The following is a 24,928-nucleotide window of genomic DNA, read 5'->3' as shown; positions in this document are numbered from 1 at the left end:
GGTTTGTAAAAAGTGTTTGTCAATTCTTTCCCAGAAAAGGAATGATTGAGAGACTCTTCTGTGAGGTATGAGAGAAAGATTTTCAGTAATTTAAATAGTAAAGTGCAGACTGGGATAACCAGGAATAATATAGCAAGTTTTCATTTTGCATATCCTATGTAATATGACCAAGTGCTTTAATAATCATCTAACTGTGGGCAAAATGACCAGACCTTGTCTTTCTTATTTTCAGGTTACATTATTTGCCATCTTGGAATGTTCTTCCCCTTGGAATAAGCTGAGCAAGAACTTGTTTTGGAGAGCTTGTTCTTCTGGGAGCAGCTTTTAGAGGTTATTTGCATATGGGAAGGCTTCTCATTGAAATTTAACTTTTTGAGACTACATACACCATTAAAAAAAAACCTAAAAAGTTAATTGACTAAGAAATAATACTTATGAAAGGAAACAGCTCCATGTGTTCCAGAATATATCCTTCTTTATACTTCCTTCTGGTGTTTAATCTTTCTGAGAGGTTTGGTTTAGGAATGGTGTTCCCAGTTCAGTGTTCTGACTGAAACATTCCAAACCGTGTGCCATTCACTCATTACTCCCTCACTCTCCTCCGGAGTCAGCTGGAAAGAAGATTTGAAGACAAAAAAGACAGAAATTATGGGATGAGATAAGAACCATTTACTGGAAACAGCAGTGAAACAAAAATGAAGCAGTAACAGCAACAATATTCGTAAAGGGGTGTAGAAGAAAAGTAAAGCAAATATTCTGTCACTTAATCAGAATTCTGTATTTGTTCAAGGTTGTACTTCCAAACCATTGGTGAGAATAGACATTCAAAAGTTGGCCTGTTTTCTCCCACCTTTCACACCACTCATGGCTGTCCACCCTCAGGGCAGATCTCTGAATTGCCTTTCTGAAAATCTCTGTCTGGAATCTAAACATGGAGTTGACTGTACTGACTCTAAACCTGGTCCAGACCATATTGTAGCACACATAGCAACCACAGTGTGCTTTCCTTAATATCCAAAGGGAATTTGGAATTCTCAAAGGCTGCTGTAACAGGTCTGAAGAAGAAAAAGGATGAGAAAGCTGGAAAATCATCCTCCCGTGTTCTCTCCATAGGCTGGGTATGGTTATTAATAGATGCCAAAAGGTAGCACCCAAAGGTAGGGGAGGAGAGCAACACTGAATACACATCCCAAATGATCCTCACTGGCCTGGATGTTTTCATGTCATAAGGTTCTCATGTCATAAGCTGATATGAAATAGTACAGCAACATAGCAATCCTGGTCCCTCTCCCTGTTCCGAAAAATAGCACAGTTTTGGTCCAATGCTGCATATACGGAAACAAAAATGGGGTTGTGTACCACAACCCCTTGAACAGTCCAAGCTTTGTGACCAGTGCCTTTGGTCTTAACAAAACAAATGCTTAGATCAAATATTTTCCAGTCCTTTCACTGGGCAAACCTGTTGTTATCTTAACACTTTGCGCCTGACATTGGGTGCCAAATAAGGCTGTTGTGGATTAGGAATGGTGTCCCCAGTTTAGTGCTCTCACTAAAACACTTCATACCATGTGGAGTTTACTCAATCCCCCCTCTCCATCCTTTTCCCCCTGTGGCGAGATGGAGAGGGCAACTGAAGGTACAAAAGATAAAGGTCATGGGTTGAGATAAGAACAATTTACTGAAAACGGCAATGAAATAAGAAACAAATCGTAACAGCAGCAATATCAATGAAAGTGTGTACAGAAAAGAAAACAATTCACACAGAAAAAAAGCTGACTACGTGAGAACCTGAAATTTCTTTAACCACTGACCCAAAGAGAGTAAAGACATGAGGTGACATAGAATAACTTCTGGCCTGGCCATGCCTGCTCCTGGCTACTGCAAAAATTTACCATCTTGTCTGAAAGCAGGACATTTTATATAACTGTCAAATAGTTTCACAAATCTGCTAGAGTACAGAATAATAATCACAAGTAAAAGATGGAATTGTAGAAATACTCTTTTTTAGAAGACTTCCATTCCAAAGCTTCTTGCCACATATTGTGTTTTGAATCTTCAAAACAGTCAAAGGATTTACACATTAAAGTCCTCCTGGAAATGTCTTTGAAAGTCCTCCCTAGGAGAACAGCTATGGTGTACCTGCAAGCTGAGCAAATTCAGAATAACACCATCTGTGTAGCAACTCTCATTCTGCATAGGAGTTAGTCCCATAATGTCACCTTTCTTTGCTCATTAACCTGATTGTCCTCATTCCACACTTTACCTTCTCCTGTGTATTCTCCATCTACACAGGGAAAACTTGGATGCTACTGATTGCATCAGGTTGTTTTTTTAACCATATATTTCTTTTTTTAATTTTAATTTTTATTCTTTTTATTTTATTATATTTTTTTGATCATTAAAAATCCATTTAATAAGAATAAAGCTATTTACTAACTCTTAATGAAGTGATATTACTTGTTTAATTGTAATATCTTGCTACCAGTTCTTCACATAAAGCTGAATGTTACATGAATGTGGTGGAGCACAGGTGATAGTGTACAAACTGACCAAATAAAGGCAAATAAGAGGTTTCACAGGGATTCTTAAAACCACAGAACACTACAGAGTAATAAGTAGAACAAAAAGAGACAAAAGAATCAATATGAGTCAAACTCTTTTGGGAAAGGTGATTAAAAATGTTTTACAGCTGTGATCTACCATCACTCTAGAGAACTCTGTACTGTTAATAAAATAAGGGCAAAATTTTTGAAAGACTTTACACGACATCTTATTTTTCCAGATATAAATTAAGAATAAATGCTATAGATGAGAACAATTCCTTTCCCCTGTTAGCCTGCTTAGATATGCCTCATTGTCTATTCATTTTATTTCATGTTATTTTATTTTGTTTTATTTTATTTTATTTCCAAAATTTTGCATCTAGAAAAGACCTGCAGTCTTGCAGAGAATGGATGGTTATGGACATAAGAGTGATGTTCTTTCAGAGACCATCTTTTAGGCATATATTCTGAGATTTACGTTTAAAATGCAATCCAGCAGCCAGTAAATGTATGTAGGAACTCCTTTGTAAGACACAGGGTGAAATCCTGCTTCTCTTAATCATCAGGTAGAACCCTTCCAAACTAAAGGTCCTGACTATTAATTCTGCTTTTAAATGGAAAACTTGGCGGGCAGAAGATTTCACCACTTAAAAGAACAAGGTATACTGATATCAGTCATCTTGGAATTCAGTTGGCTTTCTTGCTGCAAAGGTTGTACTAAATATAGAAATGATTTTGAGCTGAGGATGAAAACCTAAAAAATCTGCAGAATACTGTAGTCTAGGAAAGGCTTTTTGCTTGTGAAACTTCTCACATATTAGAAATGAAATAGATGCTTAATTAAGGAGAAATTCCACTGATTTACAGGAATCTTTGTTAGACCAAAATCTTGTGATTTAGGAGAACAATGGTTGCCAGATTTGGTTGATTTGTACTGTGAGTCAGAAAGAACAAAAAAGAAAATTATTCCTTTTTTTCCTACAGTCATTCTCACACAAGCTTTCCCTCCCAGCTAAAGAGCATTAGCTCAAGAAGCAGAGAAAGAAAAGGAAAGCAAGCATTCATCTAAAACAAATTTCATTATGTTTTTTGGCCAAAAAAGAGGTTAATATTTTTGGCAACTTGCATTTTTCCCTCTGCAGCTGGAATTCAGCAGCTCATAGCTGTCTGCCAAAGCAGATGCATATCTAGGCCACTGCCTCACAACAGCTTTTGTGAGTGTTGTTAAAAGAGGCACTTTCTAGATAAATACTGCGAGAATCTTAAAATTAGAGAGTTTGAATAAAAATGACAGAATTCACTTGTCCGAGTTGGAGCAGAAACAGCTGGTTGCAGAATTTAGGTATGGAGATAGTTTTATCATTTGTAATAAATACATATTATTATTTCCTCACTAACGACCCATAAAATAAAGATCAGCCTGGTAGTTCTAATTCTGAGGATGATCTACTGATGAAATCAAGTATTTTTTACAATATTCTATTAATATGAATGTAATCATCATGTGATCTTGAATATGAGAAAAATTAAATAACCATAAAGTTTTCTTGCTCATATTCCTAAATCTTTTTCTGTCAGAATATTGATTTTATAAATTTATTTTTAAATAGATTTATAGTGTAGACATTATACTTTCTTTGATTTTCTATTTGTTTCCCTCTCTTTTTCTCTCTGTCTTCATACACACATATGCATGCATATATCTATCTATTCAAGAAAATACTGAGAAATGTCCTGGTTTTGAACTGGTTGGAAATGAATGCTTTGTATTGAGGATTTGGGACTGCCATTTACACAGATGTCTCCTTTAAAAGCACACTAATTCTGGTAAACCAAAACCATTAAATTCATCAGTTTCAGTAATGTTCTATCCAAATCCAGTCATTTTATGGAGTTGATCAAAATCTCCTTCAAATCAGGAAAATTTTTTGAACTTGTAACCTGTTACACACAATTAAAACAGTCCTGCATTTTGTTCTCCACCTCTGGAAACCATCTTTTCTTAAAGTAGGAGCAGCTTTAGAGAAGGTGATTCAGGGCAAGATTTCATAGCCTCTCTGGGAAACCCATTCCAGAGTTTGCACTCACTCTGGTGTTGCACTTTCTATTACCTATTGAGAGTTTCCCGTGCTGTAACTTGGGACTTGTCCTTTCATGCCCGTCTTCCAAGAATAGTCTGGCTCCTTTGTTTTCTGCACACTCTCATTAGATGTTGAAAGAATAAGAACCCCATTCACAACACAGTTCTCTCAACCTCCTCTCATATGTCATGTACTCCAGTCTTTAATCATCACTGTGGTTCTCAGCTGAATTTACTCCAATTAGTCAAGGTCTTTTTGGCAGCAGTTTAGTATTGGAAAGCCCATGATGAAGAAAGCCCCTGAGGGTAGGCGTCACAAGTATTTTTTCTTGCTCTTCCACAAGCCAACCATTCTTCTTTGTATTCCAGCTTATGGGATGTATTTTTAAATAGAAATATTTCAGATCCAGAAGTACTCTGCCCTCTGCATAGTGCAGTTCCCAAGCTGATACTTTTTCCTGGCACCAAAACAGATAAAGATGTTGATACAGAGAGGTCCAACTAGTGCCTTATTAGTCTCAGTGTCTGCAAAACAGTGAAGTTGGTTAGAGCTTCCTAATTAGAGCTGGTTTCTTATGGAGTAGCTTTTTTTCTTTTTTTTTTTTTTTTTTTTTTTCTCTATTAATTCCCAGGCTTCTGAAGAAATGGTTACAGAAGCTGCATGAGCTGACCAGTCATGTCAAACTTCACTCATTCTCCATCAGGTCAGTTCAGGTGCATTTATACCACAAAAGGTGGATCTCTGAATTCTGCACTGTCCAATAGTCATTTTCTGTAAATACATGGACACACATACTGTGTATCAATCCATCCATCTCTCTATATAGTACACCTAATCTAGATGCAAAAATTCACTAACACAAAAAACTCCCAATCTAAACCACAGAATTACTTCTTCGTGGCCATTAATGGTGAAATAAGCAGGACATTAGATGTGAATTAAACATGACTTCCGTACTAGCTGATGCAAGGAAGACCTTAGCATCAACTTTGTTGTGCTTTTCATGCTAAAATATTAATTCTGTTTAGACATGTGTGGAATGACTCTGAAACTTTATTCTAAAACAGGCAGTATTGTTTAAAAGCTTCCCTAACTAATAACTATTTTTTACATCAATTGTGAAAAAGAATCAATATGCTTTAATGCAATAGCCTCTCAAAAAATAGTTAAACACACATACTCCTACATCATGAATAAGGGCATCATAAATAGAAGGAGAGGAGGGGAGAGGAAGTGAGAGAGGGAGAGGAGAGGCTTTTTGCTCACTAGCTAATAATCACCAAAGTTATCAGAGAAGAAACCAGAAAGTCTTGAGCATGTATTTGGTAACTCTTAACTAAGTATAAGAGTTTGTTGGCCAAATTCACAGCTGGATCTGTCAAGCTTCTTTCTCAAGAAGTACTTTAATGAACATATTGTAGTTAATATTGTTTTAAGAAAAAAATAAAAATAACTATAGTGAACTACAGTGGGTATAATTTTATGTTTTTATATTCCTGCCATGAAGATAAGTGTTCCTTTTGTACTGCCTGACACATGTATCCCTGAAGCAATAGCCACATGAGGTCACTGTTGTTCATACATGAGTCATAAGCTCAAATCACAAAATTTTCAGTTGACTGAAACCAAGATGTGTGACTGAAAAATAAAGTTGGCTGTATTATGCATTAACAAAACTCTATGTTTCACAGTCTGTAAAGAGTATTTATTAACATGGGCAATACCAAATACAAATATTATATGTATAAAATCTAAAATAATTTCTTTGTATTTGAAAACCAGCTAAAAATTATCTCATAACAGCTGAAAAGAGCATGGGCATTATCGACTATATCTTCTGGAACTTTCTCTGTAATAGTTATTCAGCTGTGCTGGCATAATAGCATAAAAATTTCAAGAGACTTGGAACTTTGTAATTATTTAATTGCTTATCTTTCACGAGAATTTTTTTTCTTTCTGGTTTTATATGTAAAGTTTATTGTCTACAGAAGCATAAAAATGCAAAAAATTTAAATATTACAAACCATGTGAGATGGTCTGGTATTAGATAAGCAAGCTATTAGGCAAGCATTGTTACAGCAAACCTGCACTGAATTGCAGTGCAAAGCCATCCTAGCTCTGAATTTGCTTACAAGTTTTTTGTCAATCCTTAAAACATATTATACCTATTATGCTAATAGACCCTCTCTGAATGATTCATCCATTCATGTGATTATATCAGCATACATTATCATAACAACTTCTCTTAAAAGATTACATAGCATATATGATGAATTCAGTGTTATGAGATTTCAGAGTACATTTCTTTTTTGTCGAGTTCTTCTAATAAAAGAGTAAAGTGTCATATTCACCAGTGCTATATAGTCATGAAATTAAAAACCTTATCACGATCGAAATCATCAAGAGAATAGAACAGAAATAGCAATCAAAAATGTCAGCTGAATTTGAAGAACTGCATAATTAAAATCTTACTCCCCAAACTGAATCAAAGTCACATTTGTATGCTGAGATTCTTTCAGGGAGGTGGGCTCTTTTTATGCTGGTGTATTTATCAGCATGCATTTGGATGCAAAAGCACGATTTGTTCTACTAATAAAATAAAAGATAACTTTAAAATTTGATTAGTTTTTGCTACATTTTTTATCAAAATACCATGCATATTAACTTCTACATCTGAGCATTAAAAACCCACACTACATAATGTAATAAAGGACTACTTTAATAGAACATTAACACAGTTAAAAAAAACCTCATATATGTGCTCAACAATTCTTGCGTTTAGTTTTTTATCTGTAAGCAGGTCAGTAAATAAAATTCCTCATATTATCTAATTATTTCATACCTTTGGATTCCCATATGGGATTTTAGAGATCACAGAGAAAACTTAAATAGTAAATACATTCAACTTCAGCAAAACAGCAACAAAACAATGAGTCTTAAACAACAGAGCCTGTATATAAAATGGAGGGAAAAGTGGGTCAATACAGGACATTATCCCCAGTTTCTATTGTCAGTATGTACCCTTAAAACAAAAAAATATGTTCTCATAATTAAATAATCATTAGCTTAAACTCTACAGCTGATCTGACTACACATAATATGACCTCCATATTTATAGAAACAAAACATTGTATAATTACAAAACATAATTAACTATACTAATTAAGCTATAAAATAACAATAACTCTCAGTAAGTATATGACTACAATTTGCTGCTTAACTCAATTAATTCATGGCCATAAAGGAAGGCTAAAAGAACTAGATTCAGGAGTGAAAGAGTTCATCCAGCCTCAGAAATCAACTAAATTTTGAAAATCTGTCAGTATAATTGGTGACTGACCAGTAGCAGCAGCATGTGCAGCAGATGGTTGTGGGAATGGGTGTGAGTGTGCATGGATGCAAACATTCCAATAGCTACTGGCCCTTCTGTGATTTGAAAGGACAAGGAAATTTTTACCTCAAAATTTGTTAGCAGGATCCACACAACAGCAGTTCAGCCAGCTCTTAAAGAGGAGTCAGATAATTAACTACCAAAATGTCGGATAGACAAGGAAGCAACCACTGGATGTTTTCACTTGCAGAGCACAATGCATATAATTACTCAATGCTGTGATAGTGCCAAGAAGAAGGAAGAAAGGAACTTGTTTCACTCCCTAGACTCAGACCCCTACCATGGGACAAATGAATACTTTTATTTTGGCTCTTATGACCAAAGAGATCTTTATACATTGTACTAAAAATTGTCTTAATGAATCCAACCTTTTGAACCATACCATCTGTCAGTTGTGGTAAAAGATAAATATACGAGAGATATTTTCAGGAACATGTCATATGACAAAAAATTCAATTTCATGTTTCTTAGCTGTTTATTAACTAGCAAGTCCCTTCTTTCTTTTGCTATTTTTTTAATGAAGTATTTCTGCCTGAGCAAGCAAATGAAAATACTTCCTGCTACCTTGCCTTTACTCAGTAATCAAAATCCTTACTGAAATAATTTATCATAGTGTTAGGAGCATATTTTTTGAGTGGAATCCCTTCAAGGTATTGGCAACACATCACTGGAAAGAAAAAGTCTTTTTTTACTAGAAATACATATTATTCCACCAACTACTACTCCTACTAAAAACTCTACCCAGGGGACTATTTTCATCACTGAATGTAAGTGTCCAATGTGTCACTCCAGCAGATGATGATGGGGCAGGTGGAAGGCTCTTATATTCATTTATTTCAAGTGAGATTTAATTTATTCTTCACCTATTCTTTCACTGAGAACTTATCTCCCTTGCCTTTACAACCTACTCCATTAGGGTGTCTGGCAAGTCAGTGAAGAGGAGAGAGGTAACATAGTTTTGTGTGAGTCATATGCTGGTAATAGTCTGAGCTATTATACTGTCTAAAGTAGCATAGTTCTTTCATCTCACAGGTCGTTTTACTACTGCTGGTTTAAGGTTTAAAAAATTGCATGGCCAGTCTATTTTAGGGGCAGCTGACACACAGTCAGAAAATACATTGGGGAAATTATTGTCCGGTGAGGTTCAAATGTTATTTAGAAGCAGCAAGCAAAAAAATCATTTCACCACAACCCTGTGATCTCCAATGTAGCTTTTTAAAATGTATCTCTATAGCTTTTGACTGATAAAATCAATTTGGTAGCATTCTTTAGAAAATCTTTTGAGATTTCATCATTTTAGTTGTTCAAGATTACATTTATAAAAGAAAAATTAACACAGTTTGAGTCACACATAACTCCTTTATATGAATCCATATAATTTAAACATATGTATTATATATTTTGCCTTCCAAATTTGCCATTGATCCACAGAGATGTAAAGATCACTGCTGAAATACACAAATCAGAATGTGAAGTCATTCAGAAGTCTATCAGGAGATAACATAAATAATAACAATAATAATACCATTATAATCATAATTAAGCTTGTGAATAATATTAATATGAAGTAAAACTCTTTATTCCAACTGTTATGTAGATTTTTTAAAAGCTTACTCTCTGTACAGAAACTTCTTCTTCAAAACAATAGAATCCATGTTTAAGAGCCACAAAAGGCACCTCCTGTCTGATCACCTATCACCACCATATCCACAACTCATATGTATTATTTCTTTACTTGAGTTTTTTAATCTCCATTTTACCAAGATTCTGGAGACATGTAAATAGACAATTACTCATCATCAAGGCATTTTTGAAATAAATTTTTACTTGGGAAATGTGTATGCACACACTTGGTGTAGTTTTGTTTTGGTTTGTTTGTTTTGGGTTTGTGGTTTTTTTATGTTTTTTGGGGTTTTTTTGTTTGTTTTTTTGTTTTGTTTTGTTTTTTTGGTGTTTTTTTGTTTGTTTTTTGAGGTTTGGTTTTTTTTTGTGCATAAATAAGGTCACAGAATAACTTAGATTGGGAGAAATTTCTGGAGGTCAGCTTGTCCAGCCCTCCTTGCTCAAGGCTGACATACATTCACTAGCTAGGCTGGAAATAGCAAGTAATTTATTTATATTAGCATGAGGACAGCTATGGAAAAGAAGCATTTTCATAAGAAAATAATCTAGTATCGTGTAATTTTATACATTAAAGAACACCATATCTTAGTTACCTTTCTGATATCTAATATACCTTTCTATATATCTAATTACTTTTCTATGTATCTAATATATACATTTCTCTTTACACAGATATATATACACACATCCCACATATAAAGATAGAAACATGGAATTTGGAAAGATAAAGAAAAGAATATATAAATATGGAAATATATATATATATATATATATATATTTGAGAAATTGCATTTGTAAAAAGTATATTCTTATATGAAATGTTACAAAATAATACTCTTTTCTTCATGAAATAAGGGAATATCCATGGACCCTACTAAGAGACATAAAAAGGGTCAGAAAACCACTTGTCTTTTACTTAGACCAACCTTTTCAAACAGAAGTATCATAAAATGGAGCCTGGACACAAGATGTGACATTTTGAGAACACATCAGCTGCCCCTCAGTGCATTCTCTATGAGTTTAACAAGTCAAGGCTAACCTGGGTGACAACTAATTAAGACCCTACTAATGAGGCTGTAAAAAATTGTGTCCTTAGAGATTTCATATTACTGACCTCTATTGCTCTTTAGTCATTATACAGGGAGAAATGTCCCTGTGTGAAATCTTCAGTGTTTCAAGCACATTTTCCAGAGCACAGCTTTCTGTAGTAAATAGAAAACAAATGTAGTTAATCATGCAGATATCAGCAAAACATGGTACATTATGCCTTTGTGTTCATGCAGAAAGAAAATGTGTCTGATGTAGATGTTTAGATTTACAATAGTTTAATAGAACCAATATTTGGCATATTCAAATACCAGACTACAAACAAATGTGCTGTCACTCTGAAAGCTTTCATATGGTTGCAATTTTCAAATTAGCAAACTGAAAGTTATCTAAAAGGCAACATATTGTTATACTCTAATGGGCCACTATGGCATAACTTATTTAGTCATCTGTTCCAGCTTAAAATCAATTTCTCCAGATTTTGGATTCAGAATCCCCATAGGGTTTTTACAATTTGGCTACTCCTTTCTCTTTCTTCTGGGCTATATTACAGGAGCATGTATACCACAGGACTTGGCAATACATCTGAGGAAATGTATTGCCAAGTCCATTGTTAAGGTGGTTTTTTACTGAACTCATCACCCCTAGTGCACCAACAGTGTAATGCAAAGGCTCCCTTGCATAGTGTATCATGGCATACTGGAATGAAACAAGACTGATCTGAGTCTATTCACAGAAAAAATATCTGATCTCAGCATACAGGGAGAAGCTGAGTGAGGCCAGACTGCAGCCAATTGACCTGAAAGGAAAACATCCAAGATCCCATATTAGTTCCTACAGACTGAAAGGCATTTTTATTCATGATAATTTCCCTGTACTTTTTCTCCATACATTTTATTTTCCAAGTTTAAAGCAGTGAACATGAAAAAGGTTGCCATCTTTCTTCCATGTACATAACCCTAACTCAGAAATGTGGTTTTCCCAAATTCAGGCCTCTTTCCCTGACCCAAACTTTAATTGCCTAAAATATAAATGCCTATATATGAAACGGTTGTTTTTAAAAAACTGGTTTTATTGTCAAAGGAAAGGAATTTGTTTAGTCAACACAGAGTTTACTTGAGAAGGTAAATGCATCTATAGCTTCTCTCCATTGTTATTACCAGATCTCTGTTGACTACAGAGATACTGCATGATGATTTTTCAGATGATTTCTAGAATTACTTCCATTTTAATAATGACACCATCGCTCAGTGCAGTTACATCTGGAAAAAAAAATGAAAATATGATCTTGTTCCTCTGAATTTTCTCTTTCAAGCATCAGACCTTTTACACACCCAGTGACTCTCAGATTTCATTTTGATTTTCCCTTACAAAATAAGAGCATACACAGGTGAGGAGGTAAAGTTCTCATCAATAAAACTCAATGATAACCACAGGTGGAATATTAGACTCAAATTCATCTTTCAGTTTTAGGCTGATTCTACTGCAATCTGTTGAAAGATTGGCATCTGTGTGCACACTCACTGGATTAGGTTCCAGATTTAGATTCTTTTACAGTTTTGGGGAGAAAAAAAAAGAATTCTGAATTAAATTGGGCATTTATACTGGTCAGATTTTTCAGTGCTGATGAATTATCTAGGTTTCTGTGCTTTCTACATGCATACTGCATACTGCATTTGATCTTTCACTTTTCTTGGTGACTTTTTTCCAAAGCTGCTAAAAAACTTTAAAAGATTCTTCTCAGACCTGCCTTTTTTTTTTTTTTTCCCTCAATAATCCTAGTATAGAGATCTTTGGAATTAGTAATTTGAAGTAATACTAGAAGAGGAGTAATTATGTTGCATGTTAATGCATGCTCTTTACATACGTCAAACAAATATATGTTCCCCTTCAAAATGCAGTGCATATCCTAGATCATGAATATGCCATTTCTTCCCCTGATTCTAGGATTTTATTTTAGAAACAAAACCAAAAAGATTCATCACTGATTCAGTAAGAGCAATCTCAGTAATCTTAGCTGTGCATAGGTAACATTTTCATCTCATGATTATATGACTTTTCTCTTATAAAATCATCATATTATTTTATATCTCTTTCTTTGTTTTAAAAGTAATTATAACTATAAAGAAAAAACTGTGATTATACTCAAGTTATTCTCATGTTATTTAGGTAGGGTTTGTGGTCCCTTATGTAAAATTCTAGTTGAAACCCAGCACAGTTCTCAGGATAGAGTTGGAGATTTAGACTTCTATGCTTCCAAGATTGCATATTTAATAATACTATGATAAAATACATCAAAATTATTTGGAGCAGGAACCAGAATCTGGAAGTATCTTCTCTCCCAAATACAGACTCTTTTCAGTGGTTTGTTAAAACTGGTTATCCCCTTTCTCCCATATCCATGCAGAATGTCCCATTTTTACCACAAACATGAGAAAACTCTTACTACTATGGTCTAACTGGTGATTATGAGTTTCCTTGACAACAGAGCAGTGCATAGCTGCTTCTCCAGATTAGTCTCACAAGACCTAGCAGCTACAAGTAAAATACAAAATTATGTGATTAACAGAGGTGAAAAAGTTTATTTAGCCAGGCTATATACAAGAGACATGCAATCAAATTTTCCTCATTGGCTCACACTTTATAAGACATCAATGAACAATTATGCCTTCTTGAATGAAATTCATAAAAGACTAATTGCAGAAGGACATTTTTTGATTGCTTGTTTCCATTTTCATATACCAACTGATGACTGAGGAAATGGCTGCTAGCAAGATTTCAGAAAATACACTCTGTAGTATTTCCTGTTGATTTTTTATTCACATGAAAGATCTAAGAAACTGTTGCTCATAATTGTATTTTGTAATCTGTACAGAAACTGCCTCTTTCAGACATTTTATTGAGGCTCTTTTTGAGGCTATCAGTGATCTATTCTGGAGGTATGGCATTGAAAAGGAAAAATCTTGATCAGCACCCCAGGTTGTTCCCTCTGGCTACCAACATTTACAGAAAACAGACCTGTGAAATCTTCAGATGATAAGAGTGAAGCAAGACTTTTCAGTGTGCTGTCTCACCTTAACTTACAGCTCCCTAAAGCACTCATAAACACGCAGGCATGACCTAGTGATTTCTCTGGGGTGCATCTCTGCTGTCTTCTGCTGCACAGCATGTGGAGCCCCAAGGCCTGCAGCATGCTGATTGGTATTGCTTGGAATGCATCAGAGATCCCATCTGGAAAGTGCACTCATTTCTTTTGCAGAGAAACTGGAGCATGTGTGGAAGTGTGGGGAGAAGAAAAGTTTGGAGAAGAGGTGGCACATGTCCTTCTCGTCTAATCAGGATAACATGATGCATCTATGCTTGGGCTTTTCTTTCTACAAATCAGGACTCCAAGCCTGAGTCATAATGCAGCATTGATGACTCATACCTCATCTTTCATTTCTTTCTGCAAATGGAAACCTTAAAGCTTTTAAATATGTACTTTAAGACTGACCTGAGAATTAAAAACTTGGAAGCCCCAGATGCATCCTTTGTTACATTGGTGTTGTGTATTTTATCATGCTGTTTGCTACTGTTTTCCTTTCCTACATTAAATCTTTTAATCTTATCTAACTGTAAGCAGTGTATCACACAAAATGCACTTTTATTCACTATGCCAACAAATACAATGAAAATACTTCCCAGTTTGGCACACAGAGCATGTGTCACATCTTGTGACCATATAACAGCAGCACACTACATATAAACAAGAAAATAAAATCCCTTGGCAATATATCAGACATCATGTACCAGCTCTCTCTCAAGACAGGGTAACAAAAAATTACTTAATAATCACCTGCTTTTTTTTTTTTTTCCCCAATTAATAAGTCATACTTAAAAGTTCTCTATTAAGATATAATGTAATCCTCCAAAAATTTCTCATCATGACTCAAGAAAACACCTGAGAATCTTGTGTAAAGAGGTTTTGGCCTATTTGAACAGGAGCATGTTTCACAAATATATCTCTTAGCAGCCACTGATGAAGGAAGTTTAGAAGCAATCAAAAAAGAAGATTCCAGTGCCTGTATGTTCTGACTTTGACCCAATCTGTTGGAAGCATAAAAATCCCTGTTCAAGACTGCAGTTCTTGAAAAATACAGGCAACCGGGTGTAATGTGGGGTAATTTTCTGAGATTTTAGAAATCTTCACATTGCCTGTATTACCATATGAATAGAGGGAACACTCTTAAAGATAAATATAATGTTTATAGACATTTATATGTCAGGTCAAATGGAAAAATTATTCTCTTTCATTGAGAGATAATGATTACTTCTTATGACTAAATTTTATAGTGCTGCATTATTTACAAAGCTTTGAGCAGACATTAAAATAGTCATTACCAAGGGGAGGATTCTCCTTTCATTCTGTCTCTGTTCTTTCACATAAAAGAACATATTGCAAATGTAAACACACTTTGAGCTGAATATTTACAGTATTTTTAACACGCTTTCTGGCATCTTTCTGGCAGATTACTAGCTGTGATTTAAAAAAAAAATGTTTTTGTGACAATTGTTTTATGTGCTTTTTAGCTAGATTTTTCTTCTGATACATGTACTGTCAGAATGCACATGTGCAACATATTTATGCTCTATTGACCACCCAGATTTAAGATATACCAGCTGAATATAGGAAAATGCATGCAGTCAATCTCAAATGTCTGTGAATCTCAGCTCTGCCAACTGAAGAAAACCAGACAGATTCATAATATTTACACCTTGACTGTTCTGTGTTTCTGTTCTCTCACCTGTATCTATTTACTCCATTTGCATGAACAAGAAGGAAAAAAAGGATCACAGGCAGGCTATTCATACACAGGCTATTATCACAGGCAGGATTAGGATTTTCAATACAGGTAAGGTACAACCTTTGAAGTCCAGACCTCCCCTGAATAGTTCTGAAAGACAGCTTCCCTGAGACCCAGTTTTATACTCATTTCTCTCTGCAGCCCTAGAATCCATACGTAGAACAGGCTAACAGCAAATGTTAGCCTATACAACCAAGAAAGCACTTTTCCCCTCTGCTGGTTGCTCATCTGATCTAATAAAAAAGCCCCTGAACCAAAGCACACCAGATGCTAGCTGCTATCTCTGTGCAACTGCAGATGGGTTAGCCCAGAAACTGAGCTCACCAGTGCAGAGCTACTTTCTGCTTCCAGCACATGAAGGCAAAACTCTTAATCAGAAGTTTCAGTTGGCTGCAATGTTGTTAGAAATTGTGTGGGCCTGCATGAAAAGAATAATTACGACTGAAAAGGGTTGTGAGGGTGAGCTCCACACATCTATAAAATGTAAAAAAGAAGGCCTTACTCCTTTGCAAAAGCCACAGCCCACAGGGGAGTAGATTACTGCTGTGCAATTGATGTATCCATAAGCCGATTGCACGGTGTGTGGGGTGGATATGCAGAGATAGGAGGGAGGGAAGGAAAGTGCTTCTGGTGAGGAGCAGCTCTTAAAACTGTCCCACAATGCTGACTGAGACGGCAGCTGCCATATGTGTGCTCTAAAAAGATCACCTTGAATGAATCATCCAAAATAAATGTATCAAGAAGAGATAAAGCAGAAAAATGTGAAGGAAAATAACTTCGACTCATACAGGCTGGTGTAAAAAAAAAAAAAGCACTGATCATATTCCTTTATTTGTGATGATTTGCATTATCCTAGTCAGCTCTATCCACTCCTAGAATCTTGTTTGATGAAATGAAAATCGCTTTAGTAATATAGTTTGCAGAGGGCATGGAGAACAAGATTGTTTATTCCTATGTTATAACTTTATTACTCTACATATTTACAGGAGAAGTTGCTTACTGTAAGAAGAAAAATGAAGGTTTATAGCTTGGGTATTCACTTCTGATATTTGGGGTTTTTTTTCACTTAGATTTCATTTCCCATCTCAGTCTTAGATAATTTAAAAAGAAAACTACATATAGAATCAAGTTGAAGACTCACTTGTAATAGGGACCTTTGGCAATGTCAAAACCTGCATGACTGAAGTATCTTCATTTCTCTATTGTTTTCAATATATTTTAATCAAATTGATATAATCAACAGACAGCAGAAGTGGGAAGAATATCCAGTATCTCTGAGTCTTTCTCTCTTTTACCCTGTAGACAGATGCTGAATGTTCAGCTTATGTAATTTTTCCCCCAGTGTTGTTTGATCAATAATCAGACTAGTCTGACTAATGTTCTCAGAATCAAGAAAAACAAATACGTGGGAACAAAAGCCCCAGGACTAGCAAAAAAGATAAATTTGAGAATTTCCTGCTGGAATTATCTGCAAATGAACCTCAGAGCTCTTAAGAAACTTTGGGGTATGGAAGGGATTTTAGCAAAGAAAGCAAAGTGAAGCAAAGAAAGCTCAGTGATAGAAGCAAGACCTAGAGATGGTGAGACCAAAGAGAAAGTGTGTCAATATGTGAGCAAAGAACACATTCAAGAGTATCAGGGAGTATAACAACTGAAGGAAAAGTAATGAAAAAAGAAAGAAAAGGAAAGGAATACAATGTAATTGGAGACTACAGTTTTACTCTGGATGATTTATTTATGTGAAATCTTCCTAACATGCATTGAAAGATTACTCCAGGCTGGTTAAACCTTCTTAGGCAAAATAATCCTGAGAAATAGATTGAAGGGGAGATTTATTTTTGCCTTTTACTGAATATAATGTTAGAAATGGTACTGAACTCTTGCCTTCAGAAATAAAGTCTTTTACATTATTTACCCTCTTATTCACTATCATCTACTGCTCTGTTTCTTAGGGGTTAGTAAAAATGAGAATACTTTTGCATTATTTCCAAACAACTATAGAAAAAAAGCTAGCAAAATTAGCATTTTCTCAGAAGTCATCACATCAAATTTAGTCTACCTTTGTATGCTTCTAGAATAGGTGCATGGGATAGTAATATCCAGTACCTGGCTGGAGAGATTGATGGGAAACGCATGGGAGGAGCATATGTATTTTTAGGTGAGGGCATAAACTGAAATGTACCATGTGAACTTCAATGCCAAAGAAGAAACAATACACATATTTTTCTAAATGCAAAAATAGAGATGAGTGTTTTGCATCCACATAGCAAATAAAATAGGTCTCTCAAGCAAGAAGGGTTTGCCCAGAGATAATGAAACACCTAGACCATCAGGAAAAGACACATGGAGAAGGGAGCAACAACAAATCTTAAATAAAAAGAAAAAAACATGCAGAAAAGTATAGGAACAACAATAATAAAACCCCAGATTTGGTGGCTGCCAGAACTGACAAATCCTTCGCGTTCAAATCTAACCTCAAGGCAGAACATGAAAAATTGGTAAGAGCATTAATTGGAAGAAAACTGAGAGAGCTGACATCTGCCATGGCTAAAGAAAAAAATGAAATTAAATACCTTTGAAATACTCAGTGAATTTAAGAGCAACTGAAAAACTCTGCAATAAATCTTAACAGGATACACAAAATAGGAGCATAAAGAACACAGTTTTTAATGGCTTAAACTATTTAATGTCATTTCTTAAATGCCCAAATGTATTAAACTTTTTATGATACAGCTAAAGGCCCAATCTCTGTCCTGAAGAATTCCATTTATATTTAAAGCACAGCTTAGGGAAAAAAAAAAAAAAAAAGCATTTTATAAAAAGAATTGGAATTTGTAGTTTCAGGCTACACTGTTCAGCTGGTTGCTTGCTGAGCTTACAGGTATCTCAGTAGTATGTGAAACCTATATTTCATGTTGGAAAAATATATCAGAGATTAATTTTAAATAAAGATTTAAAGAAGGAAAAGATAATAAAATGTGTGCGAGAGAACAAAATAAACCCTAAATTTCAAAAAAATAATCATATAATATTACTTGTAAATAATCAGATGCTGGACACTTCAGGAGCCTGTTGCTGAAAAGAAAACAAAAATCATAATTATACCTGAGTCATAAACTAGCTTTACAAGTCTGTGAAGTTGGGTGCCAGCAGAGAAGAAGTTTATTTCAGAGTTTTTATGATATGATATGATATGATATGATATGATATGATATGATTGATATGATGATATGATGATAAGTTTGTTATATCTTCTTCCACCAAAATATCTAATTCTTGTCCCAAGGAAGTGTTTGACCTAAATTTCATAAATTTCACTTCAGTAGAAAAAGAAAAAAATCTGAAAAAAACCCCACAATCAAACAGAAAACGAAACGAAACAAAACAAAACAAAACAAAAAAAAAACCAAAACAAAAGACCAAAACAAAACCCCAAACTAAGCTGAAACTGGAAGTTATTATCATAACTAAACAAATATACATTATCTGGTCTTATTATATACTATATATGGTCTGAAAGGTTAATCATTTTCAAACATGCAGATACATGTTGAAACATCTTTAACACAATAGCATCTTGCTATCATCTCCACATATTCAATCTATCTCAAAGCTGTATCAGCTATATAGTTGAAGAAAATCACTGTTCATGAAAAATAAATAGAAAGGATCATCTTCAATAAATACAAACTGGTTTGCTGTTATCCAAATGCTGAGACACAAAATGCGACATTGCTATTTGATAAACATTTTAAGCCAGTCAGCAAAACTTGATCCATTAAAGAAAGCCCTTTCCAGACTCTTTGTGAACTAGGTTAACCACAGATCTGGAAGCTGCTCCTGTCCTGTTTGCTTTCCAGGCACAGGAGAGCATCACCATAAGAGAGACGTCTTTGCTTATGTCTTCCCCATCAACAATGCTGAGGATTTCTGCCTAAGGGCCAGAAGGACCTGAAAATTCAGATGGCCACTCCTGCTTTCCCCCAGCACAGGAGGGAAGTGTGTAGAAGTGAAGGTATTTCTCCTGCCTCTGTGCCTCTGACCAGGGAACTTTCAGCAGCCAACCCTGCCACAGCAGGGCTGGGGCAAGGACTATCAAGGGCCCCAGTCTCACCTGCAAGTTTGCTGGCTGGCTCTCCAGCACACTTCCCCAACCACCCAGGCTGCACAGGGAGAGCTTTTGGAAACCTGAATTTCTCCTCAGCTCTGATTTACAGCCTGATTCTATGCGGAGTTGTACAGTGTCTCTGGGAAAGTGCTTCATCGTGGGGGATGCCTTCTTGAGAGGGAAAAACAGCAACTCCTTCACTGATCTTACTACTAGCATACTACTAAACATAATGGGAAATTAAATCCTAAGACTTGTGAGTGAATGTCAATCATGATCAAAGATGACAGATTCTGGAAGAATTCATACTGCCTATCTTTGACAGCACCCTGCACTTGTTGTTGTAAATTCACTTTTTGCCTCTTGACATACATTGAATTGGGAACTTCTACTGTACATTTTACCAAGCAGCAAGGCACCAGAGCCCTTTTGCAAGTGTTGTCTGAGGAGAAGAAACTAATAAAAAGAGGGAATGATGGAGGGATAAGGGGAAGAAAAACACCAAATGTAGCAAAAAATGGAGACAGAACAAAATTAATCAATTCAAAGTATACGAGGAAGAAAAAAAATCTTTAATCGCCTACATAGCAAGTCTAGGAGCCTTTTTAGTAAACAAGAGCTGGAATGGTTCATTTATGAGCATGAATTTTTCCTCACTGGCATTAGTGGTACTTGATTGGGTGATCTGCATGACTGGAATACTGAAATCACTGGCTGTAATCTATTTAGAAAAGGAAAAGTTGGGAGAAAGAGCACAAAAAGACACTTCATGTCAAAAATGGTTCTTACTAAGTGCTGACAGTGTAGAAGTGAAAAATATTGGAAGTTTGGGGGTGAATATTCAACTGGCAAAGTACAAAGTACCAGCTGGGATTGGCAGCAAGTCACCATATCACAGTAGGATGCCTGGGGCTCAGGTGAGCACCTGTCTATAGTGAAGGAGAACTAAATGGCTGTGTAATCACAGGAGTGACATATGCTGAAGAAATTCTGTTAACATTCTTTTAGAATTCAAAGTTAGAGGTAAAAATTTCTAATACACTACTAGGTAAAAATCATGGTTATATTAGTACAAATTCTTAGATTTGATATTTGCACAGAAAAAAATCCAGTCAGCAATTATCCTATATTGCTTTTAATGAGTTGATTTCAATTAATTGATGGCAATTAAGGACCATATTAAATGCAAGGGGAGGGAAATAATATCACAACATAATTAGCCTACGTAGAAGTAGAAACCAGAGAAAATAAAGAAAACAAAAGTAAAAGAATGCACAATCATTTAATAATGAACTTAACCAGATTCAAGTAACTCAAGATTAATCAATTACCAAATTGAAAAGGCAATAAGATCTGCCATGGTTGCTAACGTCAATAAGAAGAGAGACTGAGTTTTTTAAAAAGGATATTAAAAGCAAATTAAGGAGAACAATATTGGTTTTGCACTAGCAGATGGGAAATACAAAATAAAGAATAGTAATGTAGACAAACCATGCATGCTCAGTGCATAGCCCCACTGTCTGTTTAGGAGTGGAGAAAGTAGAAATTTTATCATAAAGTAAGGCTGAATTATTTTCCATTCCAGTGGTCACTCCAGAGAATTAAAAGGCAGTTAATAACAGCACACATTTCCAAATAAAAAGATTGAGGTAATTTTCATTGAAAAGTTTTAGAAAAATCAAGTAAATAAATACTCTGAACCATTAATGTTAATTCTCAATAAGAACTGGAGCACCAGAAAAGCCACAGTGAAAAGGAAAGCTAATTTTGTGCCAATATTTTAGGGGTAAATGAGAAGACATGTCAGTCTAACAATGATTAGAGGAAAAATTATATAAGACTCCTATGATGTAACAGATGATATAAGATTCAATTTATAAAGAATTAAAGGTGGATAATTAATGATGATCATTAATAATAACTGATTCTGTTCAACATGAGTTTATGGAAAACAAACCTTATTGAACTAACTTGATGGCTTTTATTGATGAGATTACAAGTTTGGATGATGATGGCAACCATATTGGTTCAAAAACTTTCAGTTTTTTCAGCTCATATTGATGACCATTTAATGAGGAAAACTAGAAGGATGAAAATTCAACATAGACCATATTAAATTAGCAAAAAATCTAGCTAATGATACATCTCAAATTAGAACTTTAAATGGAAAACAACTTCTGAACAAGTCAATAGCACCTTGTACCTAGCTACCATTTCAAATATTTCTACATAAAAGGAAAAAAAAGTGCAAATCAATAGAGTTTGAAGATAAAAATATAGCTTCAGTGGCATATGGGGAAGAGGACTGGTTGTTTTATGTAACTTGGATAACTTGGCAAGCTGAACATAAAGAAACATTTATCTGAGCAGGGGAGAACACAAAGTCCTGTAGCCAGGAAAAGGCCAGGCAATTCAGAGGGAGTCCATGGAAAAGCCTATCTCAGGAAACAGAACCGAGAAGAAGCTCTAGAGGGCATAGGAGATGAATAAGATGGACAGGCCGTTTCATGAGGATGATGAAAGCATATCTGATATGAGGCTTTTTGCATTTGAAAATGCTGCATTCCTTAATAAAATACTTCCACAGCCTAAATTTCTAGAACATATTGAATCACTAGGAAGGATTAAAAAAAAAAAAAAAAAAATCTGTGAAAATGATTGAAGGACTGAAAAATCTACCTGGTAGTATAATGCACGGGAAGACCAAGGTCTTTATCTTATCAGAAAGGAGATTATATATTAAAATGGCAACAGTCAAGACAAGCTTAGAGAGAGAAGAAAAGAACCTTTTTGATTTCTAAAGGGAACTTTTCAGCGTTACTGTTAGAAGTTGAGCAAAAAGCAATTCTTTAAAAATAAGGTTTAGACTAGAGATAAAATGTAATTTTTTGATATTATTTCTTCTACTGGATCTTCAGGAGTTATTACAGAATGCTTTATGTAGTCCTTGTTTTTAGAAAATTTTAAATAATATCTGCAACAGTATTTCCCAAATTTAGTTCAATCAGCCCAAGGAAGTCCTATCACCTGTTGCAGAAGGCCAGTCTGGGTAAACAAAGAGACTCCATTTCATCTAGAAAGCCATTAAAACGTTATAAACAGACAGAACTCGGGTTATTCTCTCTGATGTGTCGTGTGAGTTACAAGGCCACACATGATCTCAGGAAAACAATAGGGTTTTCCAAGATCGGAGTCCAGAAGACATCATTAGACCTGCTGCATGCCTTTTCCTTCTTGCAGCCCATTCTTCATGAAGCCCATTGATTCCCTGCGGGGCAAAGAGAGACCGCGTCAGGCACGGTGGTACCGTGGGACCCACGCCGGCTTCCTCCATCCCTCGGCGGCCTGAGTGGGACAGGGCGGGACAGGGCAGGGCGGGGCAGGGCAGGGCAGGGCAGAGAGGGGCAGGGCAGAAAGGGGCAGGGTGGGGCAGGGCAGGGCAGAGAGGGCAGAGCGGGGCAGGGCAGGGCAGGGCAGAGAGGGGCAGGGCAGAAAGGGGCAGGGCAGAGCGGGGCAGGACAGAGAGGGGCAGGGCAGAGAGGGGCAGGGCAGGGCAGAGAGGGCAGGGCAGAAAGGGGCAGGGCAGAGCGGGGCAGGGCAGAGAGGGGCAGGGCAGGGCAGAGCAGAACGGGGCAGGGCAGGGCAGGGCAGGACAGAGCAAGGCAGGGCAGGGCAGAGAGGGGCGGGGCAGGGCAGGGCGGGGCAGAGCAGGGTAGAGTGGGGCAGGGCATTGCAGAGCGGGTCGGGGCAGAGCGGGGCAGGGCAGGGCAGGGAAGGGCGGAGCAGGGCGGGGCAGGGCAGGGCAGAGAGGGGCAGGGCAGGGTAGTGCAGGGCAGTGCAGGGCAGTGCAGGTGGGAGCGCTGCGGGCTGGGAATGTGCGCATCCCCAGCTTTCCGCAAGAGCGGCCGGCGGCGGGCGCCGTGTCTGAGCATGAACGCAGTGCCCTCTCTTGACGGGTTTCAGTTTACAAAGAGTATCAAGGTTCAGCTGGAGCGGGGCGCTACCAGAGCTCTTCCAACTGCTCAGAGCTTGGGAGATTGGCCGTACTACGGTTCATTCTACTTCTTCTATTTGCCCGTCAAATCTCCTCCTTGAATACAAGCCATAATTTTACCCCTCTCTCCATTTTTCTCAATTTCAAAGACCATACTCACACTCCCGTTACAGAAGAAAGCATCCTTCTGTTTGTCAAACGTCAGGATTTTAGTTTCACTGGCAATCAAAATATTTGCTGAAAACAGAACCTGCTTATTTCAGAATTAAAATATGTTAAAATAATTTGTTAAATAGATTACATTACAAGCTTGATAAATGAAAATTAGATTTGACAGTGACTTAAGGAAAATAGCAACTTTCAATAATAATAGCAGAATGCTTAAAAATATAATTTTAATGGATATGCATCCACAATTTCATGGAATAAAGGAAACAAACAGAAAAAAACAATGGTCACAAAGAATAATCTGACCTCCTCACTGGCCAGTTTTAAATGTGAGAAGAAATTCCAATGCCATGAAAATGATTTCTCCCTTGTGTTACCTTGCCCTAGGCAAAATGAGAACACATTTATTTTCCAGATGAGGTATATAAGAAGCAGAATGTTTAATCGACTTGCTAAAGGTTACACAAGTTTATAGGGACAGATAAGAAAAATCTACTGTGTGGATGTCCAAAGTGCCTAACACATGAAGTGTTTCAAATCTCTGTATGCAGATCTACTGAAATGTAGGATCAATAATATTAAATTACCTAGACAATGCTTTAATGTCCACAAGTGAGAAACCATTGACTAAAAATAAAGCAGTGAAAGCATTATTAGACTCTTTCCCCCCCCCCCCCCCCCCCCCCCCAAGAAAGACTAATAAGTGCACAGAAAATTACAGCGTTAGTTGAGAAAAACATTGTACAAATTGTGTCCACAGAGGGCAGTGATAAGCCTTCAGGTTGATAATTTGTTAACCATGCTCCTTTGTGAAGCAAGACAACATGGCAAGGAATTCCTCCTCCCCTCCAATTCCCATTTTCCCCATTCTCCCACAGAAGGTGGAACAGTTTGAAAAATGCCAAAGCTATTGCATCTTTAATGTCTCTTCAGCCTGGGTGGAAAACAAACTCAGCAGCAAGGATGCAGTGACAGCACTCGGCTGCCATTGAACAGTGGCCCCGGAGCAGGGTTTTTGCCACTTGTGGTGTGCTGCAGTTGGTGGCCCAGGAAGTTCAGACACCCTTGGACATTACTCTGCTGATCTCTGGTCTTACCCTGTGCTGCAGCCCACTGTGCTGAGCACCCT

The 24,928-nt window shown here is 36.4% G+C and overlaps 1 long non-coding RNA gene across 1 annotated transcript; it reads right to left on the bottom strand.

Moving 5' to 3' along the window:
- Positions 1 to 566: 566 nt before the first annotated feature.
- LOC110479679 (uncharacterized) lies at positions 567 to 24,928 on the bottom strand. Its single transcript, XR_002466970.1, has 3 exons — positions 24,897 to 24,928; positions 10,753 to 10,840; positions 567 to 611 (listed from the first exon to the last, which is right to left on the bottom strand). It is a non-coding gene; the product is annotated as an uncharacterized LOC110479679 (long non-coding RNA).

Source organism: Lonchura striata, chromosome 3 (genome assembly GCF_046129695.1).
Source record: "Lonchura striata isolate bLonStr1 chromosome 3, bLonStr1.mat, whole genome shotgun sequence".
In the NCBI taxonomy this organism is placed as follows: Eukaryota; Metazoa; Chordata; class Aves; order Passeriformes; family Estrildidae; genus Lonchura; species Lonchura striata.
The sequence above is the reverse complement of the archived record's forward strand: the minus strand, read 5'-3'. Positions and strand labels throughout refer to the sequence as shown.